This window comes from Pseudophryne corroboree, chromosome 2 (genome assembly GCF_028390025.1).
Source record: "Pseudophryne corroboree isolate aPseCor3 chromosome 2, aPseCor3.hap2, whole genome shotgun sequence".
NCBI lineage: Eukaryota > Metazoa > Chordata > Amphibia > Anura > Myobatrachidae > Pseudophryne > Pseudophryne corroboree.
In genome coordinates this window covers 1,006,094,089-1,006,116,267 of record NC_086445.1, presented here as the reverse complement: position 1 = coordinate 1,006,116,267, position 22,179 = coordinate 1,006,094,089, and the positions used below count along the sequence as shown (strand labels likewise).

The following is a 22,179-nucleotide window of genomic DNA, read 5'->3' as shown; positions in this document are numbered from 1 at the left end:
CGAGAAAAAGGCTATTTAATTGAATAACATTTCCCTGCGCCGCAGGGATTTTTGACGGCAATTAGCCTCAGGGTAAACCATGCGGCTAATTGAATACACATTAAACATTTTTGTTTGATTTACTTAAAATGTCATTCCATTCTGTCTGTTTTCCTCATTTAAACACACTGGAAGCAATCAAATAGCTATAAAATGACTGTAAAAAGACGTACAGTATCTGCCATGGGTCAAACATTAAATTGATTGGGTTTATTTCTGGTATAAAACCTTATATCTATTATCTAAGAGATTAGTTGTGATTGAAAACCAAGTCATTCCCTTTACCACATAAGCGATGACAATACCCCTTCTCAAGCACGGAAGGGGTTAAGCCCGCTCTCTGACCATACATGTGAAATCCCGGTTGTTACCTGTGCGGCATGAAGTAGATGGCATAAAGGCATACTAGCCAAAATCTAAAACATATGGTCTCACCCCAAGGCAACATGAAGGCAATAACTGTAGACTTTTGCAGAGGACTCGCTGTCATACCACAAGCTGCCATCACGGGAGGAGAAAGAATAAAGAATTTTAATATAGCTGTCTGGCCAAGTATATTAATTTAAATTGAATGTTTTTTTTTTTTGTCCTGATACTATAGCTCTGAGGCATACTGTTCTCCTGGCAAGCCGCTTCAAAACCTTTTCTATGTTTCAGAAGATTCTCATCAGATTATAAGCGCAGCCTTAATCTCCACCGCGCATTTTTTGGGGGACATCCAGTAAAATGTATTATGTAACTATTCCTTCTCCTGAATGTTTCTTGGTTTTCACTGGGAAAACATTTGCGAACTGTTGCAATATTTCCGAGCACAAAACCTCTAACGGAAACTTGAATGAATAGTAAAAACTATGACTATGTGACAGGTGATAGGATGGGGTTCTTAGCGACTAGGGGCCTAATTCAGACCTGATCGCTCGCTAGGTTTTTTTTGCAGTCCAGCGTTCGCATAGTCGCCGCCCACCGGGGAGTGTATTTTAGCTGTGCAAGTGTGCGATTGCATGTGCAGCCGAGCTGTAAGCCCAGGACTTACTCAGCTGCTGCGATCACTTCAGCCTGTCCGAGCCTGGAATAGACGTCAGACACCCGCCCTGCAAACTCTTGGGAATGTCTGCGTTTTTCCAGACACTCCCAGAAAACGGTCAGTTGCCACCCACAAATGCCTTCTTCCTGTCGATCTCCTTGCCAACAGGCGTGCGAATGGATTCTTTGCACAAACCCATCGCTGAGCGAAGATCCGCTTTGTACAGGTGCGACGCGCCTGCGCATTGCGGTGCATACGCATGCGCAGTTCTGACCTGATCACAGCGGCTGTAGGAAGACTATCTTCCGGCAGCCGCCCACTCTGCATTTCTGAATGATCGTGACCAGGTCAGATGACGCACAGTCTGGTATGGTCACAAAAGATGCAGCCACACCGGGCAAGTGGTTAAGTTGTTGATTCAGTGTTTCTACAGATGATATTGGTCCAGAAATGTTTTTACTCTTATATTCGTTGTTATACATTATACTACAGTAGACTGTTATTTATTTGCAAATATTATTCATATTAATAAAAATGAAGAAATGAACACCTGTTGTAACCTGTTTGCATTATAACTTTATACTAGAAGTAAAGGATTAAACACAACAGTTACTGTATAAAGTGACACTATGGTGGTCATTCCGAGTTGTTCGCTCGCTGCCGTTTTTAGCAGAATAGCGATCAGGCTAAAAATAGCCGATTCTGCGCATGCGTAAGTATTTTCACACATAACTATGCAATTTTACACAGGTACGAGCGACGCTTTTCAGTCGCTCTGCTGATCGGTGAGTGACTGACAGGAAGTGGGTGTTTCTGGGTGGTAACTGAGCATTTCCGGGAGTGTGCTAAAAAACGCAGGCGTGTCAGGCAAAAACGCAGCAGTATAAAACTAACAGCGCAGCAGTGTCTGGAGAAACGGGGGAGAGGCTGACCGAACGCAGGGCGTGTTTGTGACGTCAAACCAGGAATTAAACGGACTGAGCTGATCGCAATCTAGGAGTAGGTCTGGAGCTACTCAGAAACTGCTTGAAAATGTTTAGTAGCAATTCTGCTAATCTTTCGTTCGCTATTCTGCTAAGCTAAGATACACTCCCAGAGGGTGGCGGCCTAGCGTGTGCAATGCTGCTAAAAGCAGCTAGCGAGCGAACAACTCGGAATGAGGGCCTATATTCTACATTATTATTTTACTATTAGGTGATTTCTCTATTATTTCATATCTCATGAAAATAAGTAATAGACATTATTATTAGAATTATCCTGAAATTAGAGACCTCAATTATATAGGGTTTGCATTTTTTTGTTGGTTATATCATACATCTATCATATTCATTTTTGGGGAGTCCCTAGTCAAGTGTTGGAGATATAGGGGTCTATGTACTAAGCTTTGGAGATAAAGTGGATGGAGATAAAGTACCAGCCAATGACAGGAGCTGATTGGCTGATACTTTCTCTCCGTCCACTTTATCTCTTTCCAAGTCTTAGTACATAGGAGTCAAAGTCATCTATTTAACTGGAACAATGCCAGGTCACACATGATCAGAAGGGTCCCTGACTCTGAGCTTACAGCTAGGCGTTGCCATGATTATTACTTTGTTTAAGCAGTACTTTTGTTGGGAATGAGCATTTATAGCATTATTGTATATATAGGTGATCAGACGGAATACAAGGACAAAGTAACACTTGTTAAACATCTGCTGTTAATGTAGCTCTGACTCTATGTTTCTGCACTGTATGTTGATTGATCTGTTTGTTCTGTATTACTGTGTAACACATATTTCAAGTGCGACAAGTGTTTCATGTATGCGGCAGCTAGAGATTCCAAAAGGTCAAATTCTCCAGTATTCCAAAGTCTCTCACTAATTTAATTCAGTTCCGTCAACTTGTTTGTGAAAAACGGTCATTAAAAGAGAAACAAAATAAACTTTTTACAGTTCTGTCACAGTGATATTTACACAGGGGGGAGGTATGTGCTGGAAATAGGCTTACAGTATATTGGGGGTAATTCTGAGTTGATTGCAGCAGCAAATTTGTTAGCAGTTGGGCAAAAACATGCTGCACTACAAGGGGGGGGGGGGGGGGGTCAGATATAACATTTGCAGAGAGAGTTAGATTTGGGTGGGTTATATTGTTTCTGTGCAGGGTAAATACTGGCTGCTTTATTTTTACACTGTAATTTAGGTTTCAGTTTGAACACACCCCACCCAAATCTAACTCTCTCTGCACATGTTATATCTGCCCCCCCTGCAGTGCACGTGGGGGGTCATTCCGAGTTGATCTCTCGCTAGCAGTTTTTAGCAGCCGTGCAAACGCATAGTCGCCGCCCACGGGGGAGTGTATTTTCGCTTTGCAGGAGTGTGAACGCCTGTGCAGCAGAGCGCCTGCAAACACATTTTGTGCAAAGCAAGACCAGCCCTGTAGTTACTTATCCTGTGCGATGATTGCTGCGACGTGTGACACGGTAATGACGTCAAATACCCGCCCAGCAAACGCCCGGCCACGCCTGCTTTTTTCCAAACACTCCCAGAAAACGGTCAGTTGACACCCAGAAACTCCCACTTCCTGTCACTCTCCTTGCATTCGGCTGTGCGATTGGAATCGTTGCTAGAACCAGTGCAAAACCACAAAGGACGTCATACCCGTACGACGCGTGTGCGCATTGCGGTGCATACGCATGCACAGACAGGCCAGTTTTTTCACTGATCGCTACGCAGCGAACAACGGCAGCTAGCGATCAACTCGGAATTACCCCCATTATCCAAAATCTAGGTGGAAACTTGCCTGCTGCCTTTTTGCATGACTTGACCAGCCCTATTGATGTTATGCACCACCCTAAATAACATATCCTCTGCCATAAGGCCATGTCTTTAAAATGTTATATTGTGAAATATTTATCATACCTAAATTAGATTGACAAGAAAAGTTTTGGAGGAAAGAAACTGATTATAGGTAAGAGAAGGCAAACAACAGAACTGTACTAAATAGTAAGCAAACTTACTGTACTAGCACCATCATATAAACTAGGCAAAGTGTAATGCCAGTAATATTTGTAGGGTGTGGTATGGTTTGCCGGCAGTCGGGTCCCGGTGACCAGCATACCGGCGTCGGAAATCCCGACCGCCGGCATACCGACAGCTGGGCGAGCGCAAATGAGCCCCTTGCGGGCACGATGGTACGCTACGCGTGCCACACTATCTATTCTCCCTCCAGGGGGGTCGTGGACCCCCAAGAGGGAGAATAGATGTCAGTATGCCGCCGGTCGGGATTCTGGCGTCGGTATGGTGGTTGCCGGGAGCCCGGCCGCCGGCAACCTGAATACCATCCATATTTGTATTTATTCACCCCTTATGTGGTACGATAGACAAAAAAGGAATATTGAAAACAAATGTTACTAATAAACATAAGTCAGAGAGGGGAGAAGAAAGAAGGCTCCTGTGTGGGCGCACTCTTATTTTTTATTAATCGAAATAACTTCCAGTGATTATCAAATTAATCATAAGTAATGCTGATAAAACATAACTTTATTAGGATATTTCTTAAAATCAGTGTAATTGCCCATTACAGAAAGTATGATCCAAAATAGGTTCCGTGCACATTGGATTGGATTTAGAAAAATATATAAAATGTTCTGGTCCTGCCTCAGGGAATGAGATAAGAAAGGATGTAGACACTTCAAAGTCTTACACCCATTTCAACCCGACCTGTACAGACAATCTGTATTAATGAAACCACAGTGTGGTCAATTGAATATTAGGTCTGTGTAGTCAGGGTCAAAATATTTGACAAGACAGTACAGAGTTCATACCGCTTGTCAGGAAACTGCACAAATATTTTTTATAAAGATCTGTATCTGTGTATGTACGTGGAGGGCTAATGTTGGTCCTTCAGAATGGACTATGGCCCTCATTCCGAGTTGTTCGCTCGCTTGCTGCTTTTAGCAGCAGTGCACACGCTAAGCCGCTGCCCTCTGGGAGTGAATCTTAGCTTAGCAGAATTGCGAACGAAAGATTTGCAGAATTGCGAATAGAAATTTCTTAGCAGTTTCTGAGTAGCTCCAGACTTACTCAGCCATTGCGATCAGTTCAGTCATTTTCGTTCCTAGTTTGACGTCACAAACACACCCAGCGTTCGCCCAGACACTGCCCCGTTTCTTCAGACACTCCCGCGTTTTTCCCAGAAATGCCAGCGTTTTTTCACACACGCCCAGAAAACGGCCAGTTTCCGCCCAGAAACACCCACTTCCTGTCAATCACACTCCGATCACCAGAACGATGAAAAATCCTCGTTATGCCGTGAGTAAAATACCTAACTTTTGTGTAAAATAACTAACCGCATGCGCTCTGCGAACCTTGCGCATGCGCAGTAAGCGACTAATCGCAATATAGCGAAAATCGGCAACGAGCGAACAACTCGGAATGACCACCAATGTGCAGGAACAAAAAAAGTTATTTGAAAAATTAGAGACAATTGGTGATACTGCTGTTAATGTCACATACCGCACATCATATAAAATGATTGATACTCTACAACACTGGGTATTCCCTGTGAGTCTCCTCCTCAAGTACTGACCCTGCCCAACACAGTTTCGCTTCCAAGATCGGACGAGATCGGGCATTAGCAGTGTGGTTTGATAGTAGAGTAGGTGGGTCAGACTCCAATGAGAGTGCACCTAAATGGGAGAGTGAGACAGTTAGATCACAAGAATAAAGGTGTGGATCTGCTTTCCATGTTAGGCAGGATGCATCAAATCCCACATCTGTGGTATTGTGCCCCTGGATCATAGATGAGAGTCCACGGAAATGAAAGTAATGAAAATAGAGACCTCACAAATTTGCTTGTGACATATAGTGAAATAATCCTAAAAAATAACTATATTTAGGCTGAAGGAGTTACTAATGAAGTATACAAGAGGTCTGTGGTTATGCACATCCGTGACATAAAGATAAGTACGAAATTCTCATCAGCTGTACAGAATGCCTGTATACATAGGAGAAAGGCCAATGTTACTACAATGGCCGTATAGATGACTGAACAACCGAAAGGACACACATTAGATGTTAGCTATGATTGGGCCTATCAGGGCTCCGTAGAATTAAACACACTTGTCAAAGGACAAGAAAATAAGTTATTTCATATCAGTCGTCAAACACTAACATTATGGCCTAAATATATCCAATAATGAGGGTGCACTATCAAAAGCTGCAGCTGGAAAGGGTGGACCAGCTAAGCCCAAGGCAGCAATACCACTGAGTACAGAGTAAATCTCTAAGTATTGATACAAGTGCAAACCATGGCCCTCATTCCGAGTTGTTCGCTCGCAAGTGAATTTTAGCAGATTTGCTCATGCTAAGCCGCCGCCTACTGGGAGTGAATCTTAGCATCTTAAAATTGCGAACGATGTATTCGCAATATTGCGATTACACACCTCGTAGCAGTTTCTGAGTAGCTTCAGACTTACTCGGCATCTGCGATCAGTTCAGTGCTTGTCGTTCCTGGTTTGACGTCACAAACACACCCAGCGTTCGCCCAGACACTCCCCCGTTTCTCCGGCCACTCCTGCGTTTTTTCCGGAAACGGTAGCGTTTTTTCCCACACGCCCATAAAACGGCCTGTTTCCGCCCAGTAACACCCATTTCCTGTCAATCACATTACGATCGCCAGAACGATGAAAAAGCCGTGAGTAAAAATCCTAACTACATAGCAAATTTACTTGGCGCAGTCGCAGTGCGGACATTGCGCATGCGCATTAAGCGGAAAATCGCTGCGATGCGAAGATTTTTACCGAGCGAACAACTCGGAATGAGGGCCCATATACAAAGTCTGAGTGTACCTACGTTCAAATATACAATTTCATGTGCTGCGGCTAGAAACGACGGACCCGCTATGGCCAGAAACAGTAACACTGATTAAGAGTAAATCACTGATATTAATGCACATATCCTAAATCCATCCGGAAATAGGGATACAATTTCATGTGCTGCGGCTGGAACCGGCGGATCCGCTATAACCGGAAAATAGATGTACCTAACCTGAGTATACTCAAGAATGAAGTGCAATTTCATTTGCTGCGGCTGGAACCGATAGACCCGCTGTGACTGGATTGGAAAACGCGTTTCGCCCCGTAGGGCTTGCTCACTTCCTGGGTCTAATAAACATAAATTGGATATATTTATCTAGTTTATTATTATTATTATTATTATTATTATTATTATCATCATCCTTTATTTATATGGCGTCACAAGGGTTCTGCAGCACCTAGCAAAGTACATAAACAAATGAACATAACAAGTACAGCGACTTATAGTACAAGACAATGTAGGACAAGTACAACATGATATATAAATATTTCTGCCTATGGGGACAGGACACTGAAATAAGCATCGGGGTGGCACAGGGGCGTTTCAAGAGAGGAGGGGACCCGCGTGCAGCCGATGTTGCGGGCCCCCTCCTTTTCGGCATTTTGGAGACTCTGGCATAAAGCCAGTGTCTACTGTGCATGGGCAGGTCTCCGGGAACATGGCGCTCGCACCTTGTTCCCTGGGACATCCCCAGTGCGCATGCACAACTCACTTAGAAATGGCCAAGGCGGCCATTTTCCAAGTGAATTGTGCCCAAACTGCAGGGACGCAGCTGCGGGACTCTTTACAGCCAGTGTCGGACTGGAGCATGAAGGGCCCACCGGGCGTATTCAGTGGTAGGGGCCCATGATAAGAGGTGAGGCCGCCTCCAAAGGGGGTGTGGCCAGCCACCACAGAGGTTTGGCTAACCATTATAGAGTACCTGGTCTGGACTCCTTGATAATTTATATAGTAATTAATGCTAGTGCATGCATGATAATGTGCCAGATTAATGACAGCAATGTACTGTAGAGAATACATCATAATCCTGTGCAGTATAAGGAAACATATGTATAATATATCATTCAAGTGCACAGTCTAGAACCTGATCCCTAGAGGAGGAGGGGCCCCCAGGCAGTGGGGCCTACCGGTGGTTTACCCTATACCCCTGTGGGCCAGTCCGAGCCTGTTTACAGCATTGAATACACAACTGGGGATGAAAAATACATTTTGCAATCATTCTTTAACAAACTTTATACATCTGAACAATTGCAGCCACATTTTCCAGAAATAACCGCAAACGCACTCGCTGCATTCTGTCTACAATGGGAACCAAATATTGGGTCTGATGCAGAGATGTAACTAAACCAGGTGGCTTACGTACATCTCTGATTATTGTGCTCTCCGCATGCCCAGTATGCGTGCTGCGTGATCGTTCGCAGTCCCCCCATAGCAGCAGAATGGTTGACATGCTTTGGCATTTGGAGGTCGGAGCGGGGACTGCAATGGGGGCCGCTCTAGAAAACGGGACACAGACTTCCTGGACCCGGCAGAGCAGTTCTGACAATGGGTTCTGAGAACTTGGCCGATCATGTGACATAAAGCATGCGTGCGTATAATAAGCAGTTAGCGGTAAGGAATGACTGGATCCTCCCCATATGCTGCCTGCTACGACTAGACTAGTAGGATCAGTGAGGTTGAGCATAGTGGTATCCCAAGTGACACCTACAGGTAGTGCTCTCCCTCTGCACCCCGCATCTCCCTGTGCACACTGCATCTACCAGGGACTGGCAGGGTTGAGCATAGCGCAGCACCTATACATTGGAAGTCGGACTGCCCTCCCTCCTTCCCACCTACTACCTGCGCAAGATAATCCTACAGCCTGGTTCAGCCAATATGATGAGCACACACCTGCACTGGATATACAGTATTTACCCAGACCAGCATAAGAGCTTCACATAGAAAAGAGGAGATTAAATCTGATGAGACACAATTGCTGGCCTTCAAGTCACTGACTTTCAGCTATTCTCAGGGAATACTTTTGCTAACAGGTCCCATGGAGTCGGCATTATCTACCAGAGGAATTTCACTCAATTCTGAGATGTTATATGAACATTATTGTTTGGTATTTACAATAAAAATTCACCTTTTTAAGTATAAAAGATTTTTTTATCTGTGTGCTAATGGATAAAACTTTTTGTTTTAATAATTGTCATTTACTAATATTCCTTAAGTGACTGATAATTGCGCCCCCATTGGTGTCTAGTATCCCCTATATATACTTTGTATAATAAGTGCTGTGTTACATGCTCGGTCGGGACTTATACTTATGCTGAATGTTTTGTTTTTCAGCACATACTGTCAGGGCCGTAAGGAGGGCGGTGTGACCGGTGTGGATGCCCTGGGGCTGGAATCCTCCCCGATCACCCACAGCCACTGCCTCATCTCCTCCATAATCCTGCATCCTGCACTGTGGGAAAGATGCAATAAAGTCTCCCACAGTGCTGTATGGAGTGCCGGGCAGCTGTAGTTCCGCATGGAGCAATCTCAGAACTCTCCTGGAACTTAGGTGTGCTCTGATGGTGACACTGCCCACCCGCCATCTGGGCTGGGTGCTTATTTATGAGGGTGACGGTAATGCACTCAGGGGAATTCGGCGTCGGGAGAATTGGGGTGAGAAGGGGGGCCTGCACTGCTGTTATGGGACTGCTTGCCGTATTGGTTTTGGACTTGGGAGAAGTATTGATGAAAATGGTCACATTGAAATGATTTCTTTTTCTGCTGTGAACTTTTAAAATAAATATGAGTTGTAGAAGTTGCGTGTTCCAGTAATTTCCTTAGAGACTGTATAAGGTAAATAATTGGGATGTAGTCATGTGACCAGCAGAAAGGAGACCGCCAGTCACAATACCCCCCCTACATCCCGCCCCCTCATAATCCCAACGGTCAGCATGCCGATCAACAGGGACTATTCCCATAGAGAGGGAATAGAACCCGGTCGCCACCGAGCCAGCATCAAGGATAGCACAGTGAGCCTACAAGGGGCTTGTTGCACTCGCCCCTCCCCCTGCTGTCATTACGCTACCGGGATACTGCCATCGGTATGCTGACTGGACACGCATAACACACCCAAATAATTAGGACATTTTGCTTGACCTTACAATGACGAGACAAGAAATCTTGCTTTGAGTGTGAAGTAAACAGAAAGTTTCAACAAAGTAAATCTTTGACCAGGTTTAGAGACTTCGGGGTCTATGTACTAAACCTTGGAGAGAGATAAAGTGGATGGAGATAAGGTACCAACCAATCAGCTCCTGTCATTTTTCAAACACAGCCTGTAACATGGCAGCTAGGAGCTGATTGGTCTATTTCATGTTTGTACATAATTGCAATTGCGATTCTCTAGGCTACGGAGCTGCTGACATTAGCAAGTGCTGCCAGTGTCGGACTGTGGCATGAAGGGCCCACCGGGAGAATGCAGTTATAGGGGCCCATACTTAGGGGTGTGGCCAGCCTACAAAGGGGATGTGGCCAGCCTCCACAGAGGCTTGAAATACACAATAGTTTTGTGCAGTGTAATGCAACATATCTACCATGTATAATACAAGTGCAAAGTCTGGAACCTGATCCCTAGAGGAAGGAGTGGGCACTCAGGCAGTGGGGCCTACCGGTGGTTTCCCTGGTACCCCTGTGGGCCAGTCCATCCCTGAGTGCTGCTGCTGCCCAATAATGAAAAGAGACGCCAACTGGAGCCATTGCAGACTCGTAATTTCATACACATTCGCGGCCTATACTCAAAAACGAGGAACATCAGGACTAGGGGTTGGTCTATGGCTACGCAGACTGCACCCAGCACTAGTGACGCACACACCGGGTTTTTGCACGTAGAAGCTCAAAGCTGACGGCAAATCTGGCAAATACCAAAAGTGCTGATGGGTCAGTCTGGCCACACAGAGAAACTCTTTAGAACAGGGTAACATCGATAACCATCGATGATTAGTAACAAATAAATCGCTTTAACATCAATGGCTGATGGGAAACAACATTGGAGAATCACAATGCCAGACACACTCTGCCCGGTGTAAAACAGAAACACAGAAAAGTGTCCCATGTAACCATGACAACAGATAAAGGTCTCCATCCTGCGGAATTCCTGTATGACATTTGGAAACAGGCCTCCAGGACATCACACCTTAAAGCGAGCTGAGTTAATACTTTTGCCTAAACAACAGATCAAAAGCAGATGACATGAGAACACGGCAGCCAAAGAAGGGTTTTCACTTCTACGGTGATAAGCCAATATTCCTGCACTAAGTGACGACTTCACATCGCTTTGCCGTGAGATGCGTTGACGTCAGCAGCTGTCATTTTTACCAAGAAACTAGTCCTAAAATATTTTTGCGGGCAAGAAAAAATTTGAGTAACGCGGTTAATTAGTAGGCGCAAGGGGACGCAGGATTTGATTGACCTAGCTGGTGGGCTATCCCCGAATGTTAATCTGGAGTTCACTGAGGATACAGATTGGAACCACACATCTAGAATGAACGTTTGGAAGCCAGCGAAGGGGTGATGCTATACAGATGTGATCATCCCAAGAACGCACTAGCAGAAGGCGTCTTAATGCAGAAAACACCAGCAGATTTTCCATCCTCTGCTAGAAGTGATGAAAATGAAGAGCTGCTTTGCTCAATATGGGAGAGAAATCTTTGATAAGACAATTGTTAGGGGCATCTGCTGGGTCACAGGTTCTCCAGTCCTGCGTCTCGTTAGACCTTGGATTAAAGAAAGCTGCTGTTAATTGCTGTCTGGCATTACAAATATAATAGATCAGAGAAAAATGGAAAGTTCCTGATAGTGTAACAGAACTCTCTGCCACTTAGCTGGAGACTTTAAAAATAACAAAATATATATATTTTATGTATCCAGACTTTTGTCTCAGAGCACAAGGCAGGACATGCTGCCAATGTCATTACAAAAGCAGCAGCGCCCTCTAGTGTTCTTGGATCCCGTGCACACGTTGAACTGCAGAACACACACAACTGTTAGTTGCATTTGTGTGTTTTTAGCATAGCGATTATTTGATACTTAGGGGGGTATTCAATTAGCGTTGAAAAATGATCGGGAGCGAAAAACTGAAACTTTTCACAATTTTTCCCCGATATTTTATTGGGGCAACGCAATTAGGACGCCCGGAAAAAAAAAATTCTCCCCAAAAAAACCCAGTGGTCACAGCTCCATTTTTTGCACATAAACTGGGCTTTTGGGGGGATTTTGTTTTCTGGGCTAATTGCAGAACACCGGATGAACCCATTAGCAGGGGCGGATTGGGAACAAAAAGCAGCCCTGGAAAAATTTGTACTAGTGGCCCCACATGGGCAGCACCAGAGGTGTAAGGTCTAGCCATGGGCCATGGCAGCAGCACCCTCCCCCCAAGACTTTCCAGATAGTGGGCATGTCCAGCATCAAGGGGGAAGTTAAAAAGAAATAAAATTAAATATTATGAGCACATTATATCAATGATACACCTTCAGAATTTAGGAAACTATATCATTCTTTAGAAAGATATTTTCTTGCTTATTACACCAACCGTATCCCAATCACTATTAACTCAATCTTATATGTCAGCCAAGCAGGCAGACAGAGCATACACTAGATCATCTGCAATCACAGGCTAAGTGGCAAAGTAATTTTCATATATGCAAATTATTTTGCATCTTATTCATTATGTCTATAAAAAGGACCACATGTCCTCAAACAAAACAGGCCCCGCAGGTGCGTCGGCCCACCGGGAATCTTCCCTGTGAACCCTATGGCCAATCCGCCTCTGCCCATTAGCCATGAGAAAATATCATGGCTAATTGGATACCGCCCTTAATGATGATAGTCACAGTATAATGCTAGCAGTCTTTCTGTATTCTGGGACAGGTTTGAATATATTACACGTGACATGCGTGTGTGTGTGTGTGTGTGTGTGTGTGTGTGTGTGTGTGTGTGTGTCGCCTCTTTTGGACCCACAGTGTTTCACTGATTGATGATATTTTTTTATATCCTCTCCACAAAATAAACCCTGCTTATATACAGTACTTCATTCTTCTCCCAGAGGAGAGATACTCGGTGGCTACAGTGTAGTGTGTAGGGTGAATTGCCCCAACTTGGGGCAGCGATTATGCGATACCCCCCCCCCCCAGTTCTCCTGTTATGCCTGTTTCATAAAGAAGTAGGCAGGAAGGAAGCAACGTGGGGTCACCTCAACAGTCATGAGAGACTCCTGGACATTCTGATAGAGGAGGCAAGTGTGACGTGAGCACTGGTAGAATGTATGAGAACACATCGTGATATGATCTGCGGATTCCTCATCACTTACATCTTGACCGTCTGAAACTTCATCTTTTTCTGGATACAATCAATGAAAATACTGGTCAGCAGCTCCATTCCATACCTGTTAGATGAAGGGAGAATGGGGGTCATTCCGAGTTGATCGCTCGCTAGCTAATTTTAGTAGCCGTGCAAACGCTATGCCGCCGCCCACTGGGGAGTGTATTTTAGCTTAGCAGAATGCGAACGCATGTGCAGCCGAGCTCTACATAAACAGTTTGTGCAGTTTCTGAGTAGCTCTGAACCTACTCAGCGCTTGCGATCACTTCAGCCTATTCGTGTCCGGATTTGACGTCATACACCTGCCCAGCGAATGCCCAGCCACGCCTGCATTTTTTTTCAGACACGCCTGCGTTTTTGCAAACACTCCCTGAAAACGGTCAGTTGACACCCAGTAACTCCCCCTTCCTGTCAATCTTCTTGCGGCCGCCAGTACGAAGAAAAACTTTGCTAGAACCTGAGCACAACCACAAAGGGCTTTGTACCCCTACGTCATGCGTGTGCATTGCGGGGCCATTTTTTTACCTGATCGCCGCGCTGCGAAAATCGGCAGCGAGCGATCAACTCGGAATGACCCTCAATGTTATATGGGGGAGGCAGCTGTGACATGATGATTTTCTGAGTTACGTGTTCCCCCCCCCCCCCATTCACCCCTCATATCATAATTTCCAAAATAAATAAGAAGTAGAATAGGCATTATTACAAATTAATTTGTGCCTGTGAAGAATCCACATATCCAAATCTTTCATATTATAATAAAAACTGTATAACAGTGACAAGTTAGAAGACTTGTTAAATTAGTCTCTTTGTACAAAGTACTGGGTTTGGATTTGGTTGTTAAGTGTCTGGATAGAAAATCCCTACATGCAGGTATTAGGACAATTCATTTATTTGTCCTTTTCCACCACTGGGGGGCGCAGTTGTGCTGCATAGTGTTAAGTAGTAATAGGCTCTTCTGTCTGGCTCACATTAGTTCAAAAAGAAAAAGCAGAAGCCACAAGTTAGAGCAGAGGTTCACAAACTGTGTGCCGTGGCTCCCTGGGGTGCCTGGGGACACTTGCAGGGGTGCCCTGGGTTGGTGGTCCAGGACCAATTCAAATTATTCATGGTCAATATAATAGGCAAAACCAGTGCTGGTGGCTGCCAGTCATAAAATATGTGGCCAAACAGAAGCAAATCTTGTCCCTCACCGCACAACTGACCCTAAGGATGACATATAAAAGCGATCTACTTAATGTAATATTTATTTCTAAATTTCTCAATAAGAAATTTTTTGCCTAGGGATGCCGTGAAAAAAATTCTGATATTCTAGGGCGCCATGATTCAAAAAAGTTTGGAAACCACTGAGTTAGAGTAAGATTACATACAAGGTTGGGTTTCCATTGATTATTTTTCAGCATTACAACAATTCTAATTTAAATACATTTATTTAGATTGATATAAAATATATAAGTGTCTCCCTGCTGGAAAGGAGTGGCGGAATGTTACACCAATCAGACTGTTTTGCAGAGATGTGATGCAATCTTCATATTTTTGCCTTAGGCAGAGGCCGCAGAGCCTGCTGTGCTTGTCATTTTCCCACTTCGGGATGACAGTGATGTCAGTGCGTTCTGCCCTGGGCTGCAGTTGGCGCAGGAGCAAAGAACTGTACTTAAGAACTCTCAGATCTTCCCTTTTGAGAGAGTTCCCAGAGGGGAGGAACAGCAGATCCTGGGAGCTTCCCATCATTAGAACTTGAATCATGGGTCCATGGACAGGACAGGGACAAGATGACGGGATTCCCTGAGAACCGCCTCATTGTGCCCCCCTTTCCCGCTCATTCCACTAGAAAGTTTTTGGGATGTGGGAGGATGGCATACCCCTCGCAAGTCCGTGGTACTCCCCAAAAGGGGCGTTATTTAAAAAAATATGAAACAATTGTCTGCAGTATGTCTATTTGTGGACCACATTTATTCTGATGAATGGCATGGAAAGGAAACCATTGGTGGGTGCATTCTTTACGCAGTTATGTCCTAACTTTACCACGTGGTGTAGAGGGTTAATAACACACATGGAGAGTGGCATGTAATGCACATGGAGTTTGGATGACCACCGATCATGCCACATGTCTGTATATACTCTTACAGTATTTGTATAACATTAGACATCTGTTAGGTAAATGAGCCAGAATATGTATGAAGGTAGAGTCTCTCGTTCTGGTTTGCTCTCCTGAATACTGAATGAACTAGGGAATATACTGTACACAGCAGTGGCGTGCGGTGAGGTCAGTGGCTGGTGAGGCACTGCAGTCATAATGTCCCCCGGATCCTGCCGATGACCCCTACCGCTGCCGAGCCAATGCCCGCTACTGCCTCTGAGCCGATGCCTGCTGCTAACGCCAATGGCTTACAAACTTGCCCACCATCAACTGACCCAGCCCTCCGCCACTAATTTGCATCTCAGTCCGATGCCGCCAATGCCCGCTGCCTGCCTGCTCATCATACTTGTGATATATTGTACATTTTTATAGAAAAAAAATAAAAATTAGTGTTTGGGACTGGGAAGGGAGTGGGAGGAGGACATGAATGCAATTTTGTTGTCCAGGGCTTCCATTAACTTAATGGAGAAGGGTCTGAATGGGCTAAAAAATTAAAAAAAAATGTGTGAGGTCCCCCCTCCTAAGTATAACCAGCCTTGGGCTCTTTGAGCAAGTCCTGGTTGTTTAAATACTGGCAAAAAATTGGACAGGGGTTCCCCATATTTAGACAACCAGCACCGGGCTCCTAGACCGGACCTGGTTCCAAAAATATGGGGGACAAAAGATGTAGGGGTCCCCCATATTTTTAAAACCAGCACCGGGCTCCACTAGCCAGGAACATAATGCCACAGCCGGGGGACACATTTATGTAGGTCCCTGCGACCATGGCATTACCCCCCCCCCCCCCAACTAGTCACCCCTGGCCGGGGTTTCCTGGAGGAGTGGGGACCCCTTAAATCAAGGGGTCCCCCCCTCCAGGCACCCAAGGGCCAGGGGTGAAGCCCGAGGCTGTCCCCAGCACCCCTGGGCGGTGGGTGCCGGGCTGATAGCCATAAGTGTGTAAAAAAAAGAATATTGTTTTTTGTTGTGGAACTATAAGGCCCAGCAAGCCTTCCCCGCTTGCTGGTACTTGGAGAACCTCAAGTACCAGCATGCGGGGAAATAACGGGCCCGCTGGTACCTGTAGTTCTACAACAACAAAAATACCCAAATAAAAACACAACACACACACCGTGACAGTAAAAATGTATTAAAACACACTGACACACTCACACATACTTACCTACATCCCACGCTGGTCACGTCCACTTTTCCATGTAGAATCCAATAGGTGGTTCCTGTAAAAATTAGAGAGAGATTAATTTCCTTCATCCCACGCCGATCACGTCCACTTGTCCAGGAGAATCCAATAGGGGTACCTGTAAAAATGAAAATTATACTTACAAACGAAGTAATCCACAGGAGGAGAGAGAGAGAGAGAGAGAGAGAGAGAGAGAGAGAGAGAGAGAGAGAGAGAGAAGAGAGAGAGAGAGAGAGAAATGAATGAATATTATGCACTCGCTGATGCGGGAAGACGTTAGCACAGACAAGGGAGAGTGCTGCTGCTGGCTGGGAGGATGGAGCAGGCGCCCCCAGTAGTTGTGAGCCCAGTAGCTGTGCCCCCAGTAGTTGTGACCCCTCTAGCTGTGCCCCCAGTAGCTTTGCCCCCTGTAGCAGTGCCCCGAGGAGTTGTGACCCCTGTAGTTGTGCCCCCAGTCGCTGTGCCCCTTGTAGCTGTGCCCCCAGTAGTTGTGCCCCCAGTAGTTGTGCCCCCAGTAGCTGTGCCCCCAGTAGCTGTGCCCCCAGTAGTTGTGCCCCCAGTAGCTGTGCCCCCAGTAGTTGTGCCCCCAGTAGCTGTGCCCCCAGTAGCTGTGCCCCCAGTAGCTGTGCCCCCAGTAGTTGTGCCCCCAGTAGCTGTGCCCCCAGTAGCTGTGCCCCCAGTAGTTGTGCCCCCTGTAGCTGTGCCTCCTAGCTGTGCCAGTGCCCCAAACACAAACACATAAAAAAAAAAAATACACACATACTTACTGCTCCCGCTGCGCTGTCCTCCGTCTCTATCCGCCGGCTCCTCTCTACTATGGGGAGACGTCATGACTCATGACGTCTCTCCCATAGTAGCGCCAATCAGACACTAGAGGTCAAAGCAGCCCACGGGATGCGGTCAGGATGCCGCCGGACGGAATCCCGGCGGTCGAAATACCGACGCCGGAATCCCGACTGCCACAATCCCGACAAATTCTCCCTCCGTGGGTGTCCACGACACCCATAGAGGGAGAATATAATAGTGTGCCGAGCGTAGCGAGGCACCGTGCCCGCAGCGTGGCGAGCGAAGCGAGCCCGCAAGGGGCTTCGTTCCGCTCACCACCCCTGTCGGGATTGTGTGGTCGGGATTCCGGCGTCGGTATTTCGACCGCCGGGATTCCGACCGGCGGCATTTAGTACTGATCCCCAGCCCACGGCGCCTGCTGCAGCCGGGAAGGGGGCTCGCTACTGATTGGACAGCGGATCCAGCACTGGATCCGCTGGGCCAATCACATCTGGGGGACTGACAGGGGCGTGTATTCATCGGGGCTGAATGCACGCTCCTGTCATTGAGGCACCATTAAAGGTACCTCTTCCCCCAGAGCCGGCCTTAGCTATAGGCAGGCTAGGCATTTGCCTAGGGCATTCAAGCATGTCTAGGGGCATCCAAGCATGTCCCTGCAGTATCTCATGCTGAGAGGGACAGTCCGTAAACTAACTGTTACTTTCCAAATGTATTCAATCAGTACTTGTATACACTGCTGTTTACATTTGTCAAAAAAAATGCACACTGTGCCTTAAACTTCCTCCGACATGCTTGAATGCCCCTGACTTGTGAGACCTCAGACAGACAGCAGAAGCCCAGTAAATGCAATTCCTGGACCTGTGACATTTTTACTGACTATATAAGGTTATTACTGGATGGCTTCTTATGATAACACATGTGTATTTTGGAAGACTGCGCCACATAAATCTGACATGACCTATACTGCTTGTGCACATGGTGGAGGGGGACCCTGCCATCCTGTGTGTGTCCCTTATCCCTGTGCAAACCCCAGGTGTCTGCAGGGACATAACATGGGCAGTGATCTCCCCACACTTTATTTTCTAGTCAGTCCATACCAGCACTGTAACGTGGTCAGTAAGTTGCGTTGTGCTATTTCTATATGAAACATCAGTGCAGCGTGACTTTCGGACACATCAGACTGGAGGGCAGAGCATTTAGCTCCCACAGTATAAAGTAAAGGGCATGCAGTTAACGGGAGTAACAGACACCAGCAAACATACTGAATAGTGAAGAGAATGGACAGTTTCTACATGTTTGATACTGATCTTTTTGTATAACCAGCAAGTGTGGCAGTATCTGTGGCAGTATATGTGTATTATGGGCATTACTAATGTGGGGCATATGTGTAAGGTGCATTACTGTATGGCATTATGTGTATTATGGGCATTACTAATGTGGGGGATATGTGTAAGGTTCCTTTACTGTGTGGAATTATATGTATTATGGTCATTACTGTGTGGCATTGTGCAGAGTTGAACTGGCCCACAGGGTAACCCCCCGGTGGGCCCCACTACCTGAGCGTTGCAGGTACAGATGCAGAACTAGCGGCGGAGCTAGGGGGCACCAGACAAAATTTTGCCTAGGGCATCAAATTGGCTAGGGCCGGCTCTGTCTTCCCCGTACTTTTTCAATGGGCTTTCACAGCCCATTACTGCGCCCCGCCCCCTGCCCGCCCCCCGCTACCCGGACTTTAATGTTAGCAGCGGGAGGCACCTCTTCCGCTGCCTCCCAGCCCAACATTTTCACGGGGGGGACATTATTAAAATAATAAATGAAGATATTTATCACAAATTCTGTTATAAATATCTTCTTTGTATTATTTTAATCATTATGACAGGGGAGGCACTGCCTCCCCTGACTGCACGTCCCTGGTACACAGAGAGCCTCATAGTGGAATATTAATCAGCTTCCTAGCCAGATCTATTAGTACTGTAGTTAGTGAGTGTCAGCTCCTGGTATATGACAAATTATTATCGTCTATTAAGCCTGGTGAAGGGTCAGAGATACCCCAGTGCCTTATGTTATGTGATGTCAGGAGACTATAAAGACTGTATAGATGAATACATATTGTTTATTATTCATTTGAGAAGACCTTATCTGCATTACAGCTGCGTCATCCTTATCAAAGAGGTAACAGTTATATTCTGCTTACAGCATCCAGAGGTGAGGGCAGAAATAAACATTAGCTGCTGCCTCCAGGATGCTCGCAGGATTATCAATCATCTCTAATTGAATAGCTCTGGGTATTTGCTTGACACAACCCATGGGTAATTGAATCTCCCCCTCAGGTTCCTTCCTGTGTGGTGTGATGCTTTTACCTCACGGAATTGAGGAGAAGGTGTGCACACATTCTTTGGATGCAATTAACACGTACTGGGCCTGATTGTGAGTCGCACGCAGAAGTAGCAGCTTTATCATCTTTTCCTTCAGACGTGTCTAGGAATTCACCCTATTGCCTCTACAAATCCCCTCCCTGTTGTACATCTGTGCGTGTGATGTGCACGGACTCAGACTCTGCTTCACCATCTAGTAAATTACACATTTATTTATTACAGATGGCAATACTGTTGCGCTTGATGTTTGTCACAGCATGTGTTGCGGTTAGTTTATGACCCTATAAAAGTTATATTTGGGGTCATCCTGGGAATTGGCCTCTTTGACACTCCCAGTATATGTATATGTATATATATATATATATATATATATATATTATATATATATATTCTTGCTCCGGGGGTATTTAGCAGGGTAAGTGATTTATGTCTGTTTGTCTATGTATGTATTTGGCCTGAGGATAGGGCAGATGCCCTGAAACAGCTGCAGCCTGTTTAAATACATCTTTTACTGCAACTCATTGCCTCCAGTGCTGTTCATCTCTTGGACTTGTATATATATATATATATATATATTTATTTATTTATTTATTTATTTATTTATTTTTTTGGATGGTTTTATTCCAGATTTTGAGGGTGATTCAGACCTGATCGTTGCAGTGCGATTTCGCACAGCGGGCGATCAGCGATTAACTGCACATGTGTATGCACCGCAATATGCACCCGTGCCGGCATACAACAACAGGCATCGCCGGTCAGCGACAGGCTAGTGCGAAAATTCTAATCACACTGTGTGATTCACACAGCCCCTCGCATGCTGATTGACAGGAAGAGTCCGTTTGTGGGTGGTAACTGGCCATTTTCCGGGAGTGTCAGGAAAAAAGCAGGCGTTCCCAAGTGTTTTCAGGGTGGATGTGTGACGTCAGCTCCGGCCCCGATCAGCCTGTTCTCATCACACTGTAGGAGTAAGTCCTGGGCTGCGCACAGACTGCACACACAGGGCAAATCATTCAATAGTGAATGAGGAGGGAACGGATTTGCAGCTGTCCGCTGACTGATGGGGTTTTTAGCAGCTCGGCGTATACATGCGATCGCACACTTGCACGGCGAATATATTATACACTCCCCTTGGGCGGCGACTATCTGATCGCAGGACAACAATTTTAGCAGCCTCACGATCAGGTCTGAAGTAGGCCCTTTGAAGGTTTTCAGTTGAATGGCCGCTATGGTCGTTGAACAGTATATATACCCTGTGGGGGCAATTGGTCGCAATGTCCCTCCATTAAGATTAAGGTAAAGGAATTTTAAATAAAAGTCTGTGGCCGTTCTCTCACCACTGTTTGGTGTTGTGTGAGTTACTGAGTGGGTGATTAACGTGTGACTTCGAGACAGAGGGGTAGACTAGATAGTGCTCCCGTCTAAGGTCATGGATAAGTATTTGTGAAGCCAGAGCCGGCCCTAACCAATATGATGCCCTAGGCAAGATTTTGGCTGGTGCCCCCTAGCACCACCGCTAGTTCTGCAGGAGATGCCAGGCATGGGTCAGCTGGCAGCTCTGCTAACATCGGGCACCTTTTCGTTTATGAAAATGCATCTTATTTGCATTACTATGTGGCTAGGATGCACAAGCAGCTTCTGCTGATTAAAATGATAGGCAGCATGCCTATATTCTGTGTGTGACTGCGGCTGTATTTGCATACGAAATGCTACATTACAGTGATTTCCAGGAATACACGGAACGTAGCATTTCGTATGCAGATACATTCGCAGTCACACACAGAATATAGGCATGCCACATATCATTTTTTTCAGCAGAAGCTGTTGGTGCCCCTAAGCATACCAAATGCCCTAGGCCAGGCCTGGCCAACCTGTGGCTCTCCAGATGTTGTGAAACTACACATCCCAGCATGCCCTGCCACAGTTTTAGCCTTCCCTAATAGCAAAACTGTAGCAAAGCATGATGGGACTTGTAGTTTTACAACAGCTGGAGAGCCACGGGTTGGCCAGGCCTGCCCTAGGCATTTGCCTAGTTTGCCTATGCCTAAGGCCGGCTCTGTGTGAAGCAGCGAACGCCCTTAGGGTGGGTACATACTAGAACGATCTTGGGCCAATATGTGGTTTCTGGCTAAAGCGGAACAACATATTGGCTGGTTGCTTGAGTGTGTACGCCCGATTTGCTCGCTCCTGCGGTCACATGCGATATCTTCTGGTTGGCCATGCTGCAAGGCCAACTAGAAGATATCGTGTGCGATGCTATGCTTCCAAATGCCATCACGCCATCCCCCCTGCATTATGCATCGGATTGGCCGACTACACAACGTTCTAGTTTGTAGCCAGCCTAAGGGGTATATTCACTTTTGTTTGATTTTGTATTTGATTTTAAGTTTGATTTAAATTGACTGAAATCGAATCAAAACAACATTCTTGTT

The 22,179-nt window shown here is 45.8% G+C and overlaps 1 protein-coding gene and 1 pseudogene across 1 annotated transcript in view; one reads left to right on the top strand and one right to left on the bottom strand.

Annotated features, from left to right (window-relative positions):
• The window catches only part of ERG (ETS transcription factor ERG), a 388,215-nt gene that overhangs the window by 179,390 nt on the left and 186,646 nt on the right, over positions 1 to 22,179 (top strand). The window lies entirely within an intron of this gene.
• On the bottom strand, positions 5,581 to 5,699 carry LOC135052542 (5S ribosomal RNA; annotated as a pseudogene).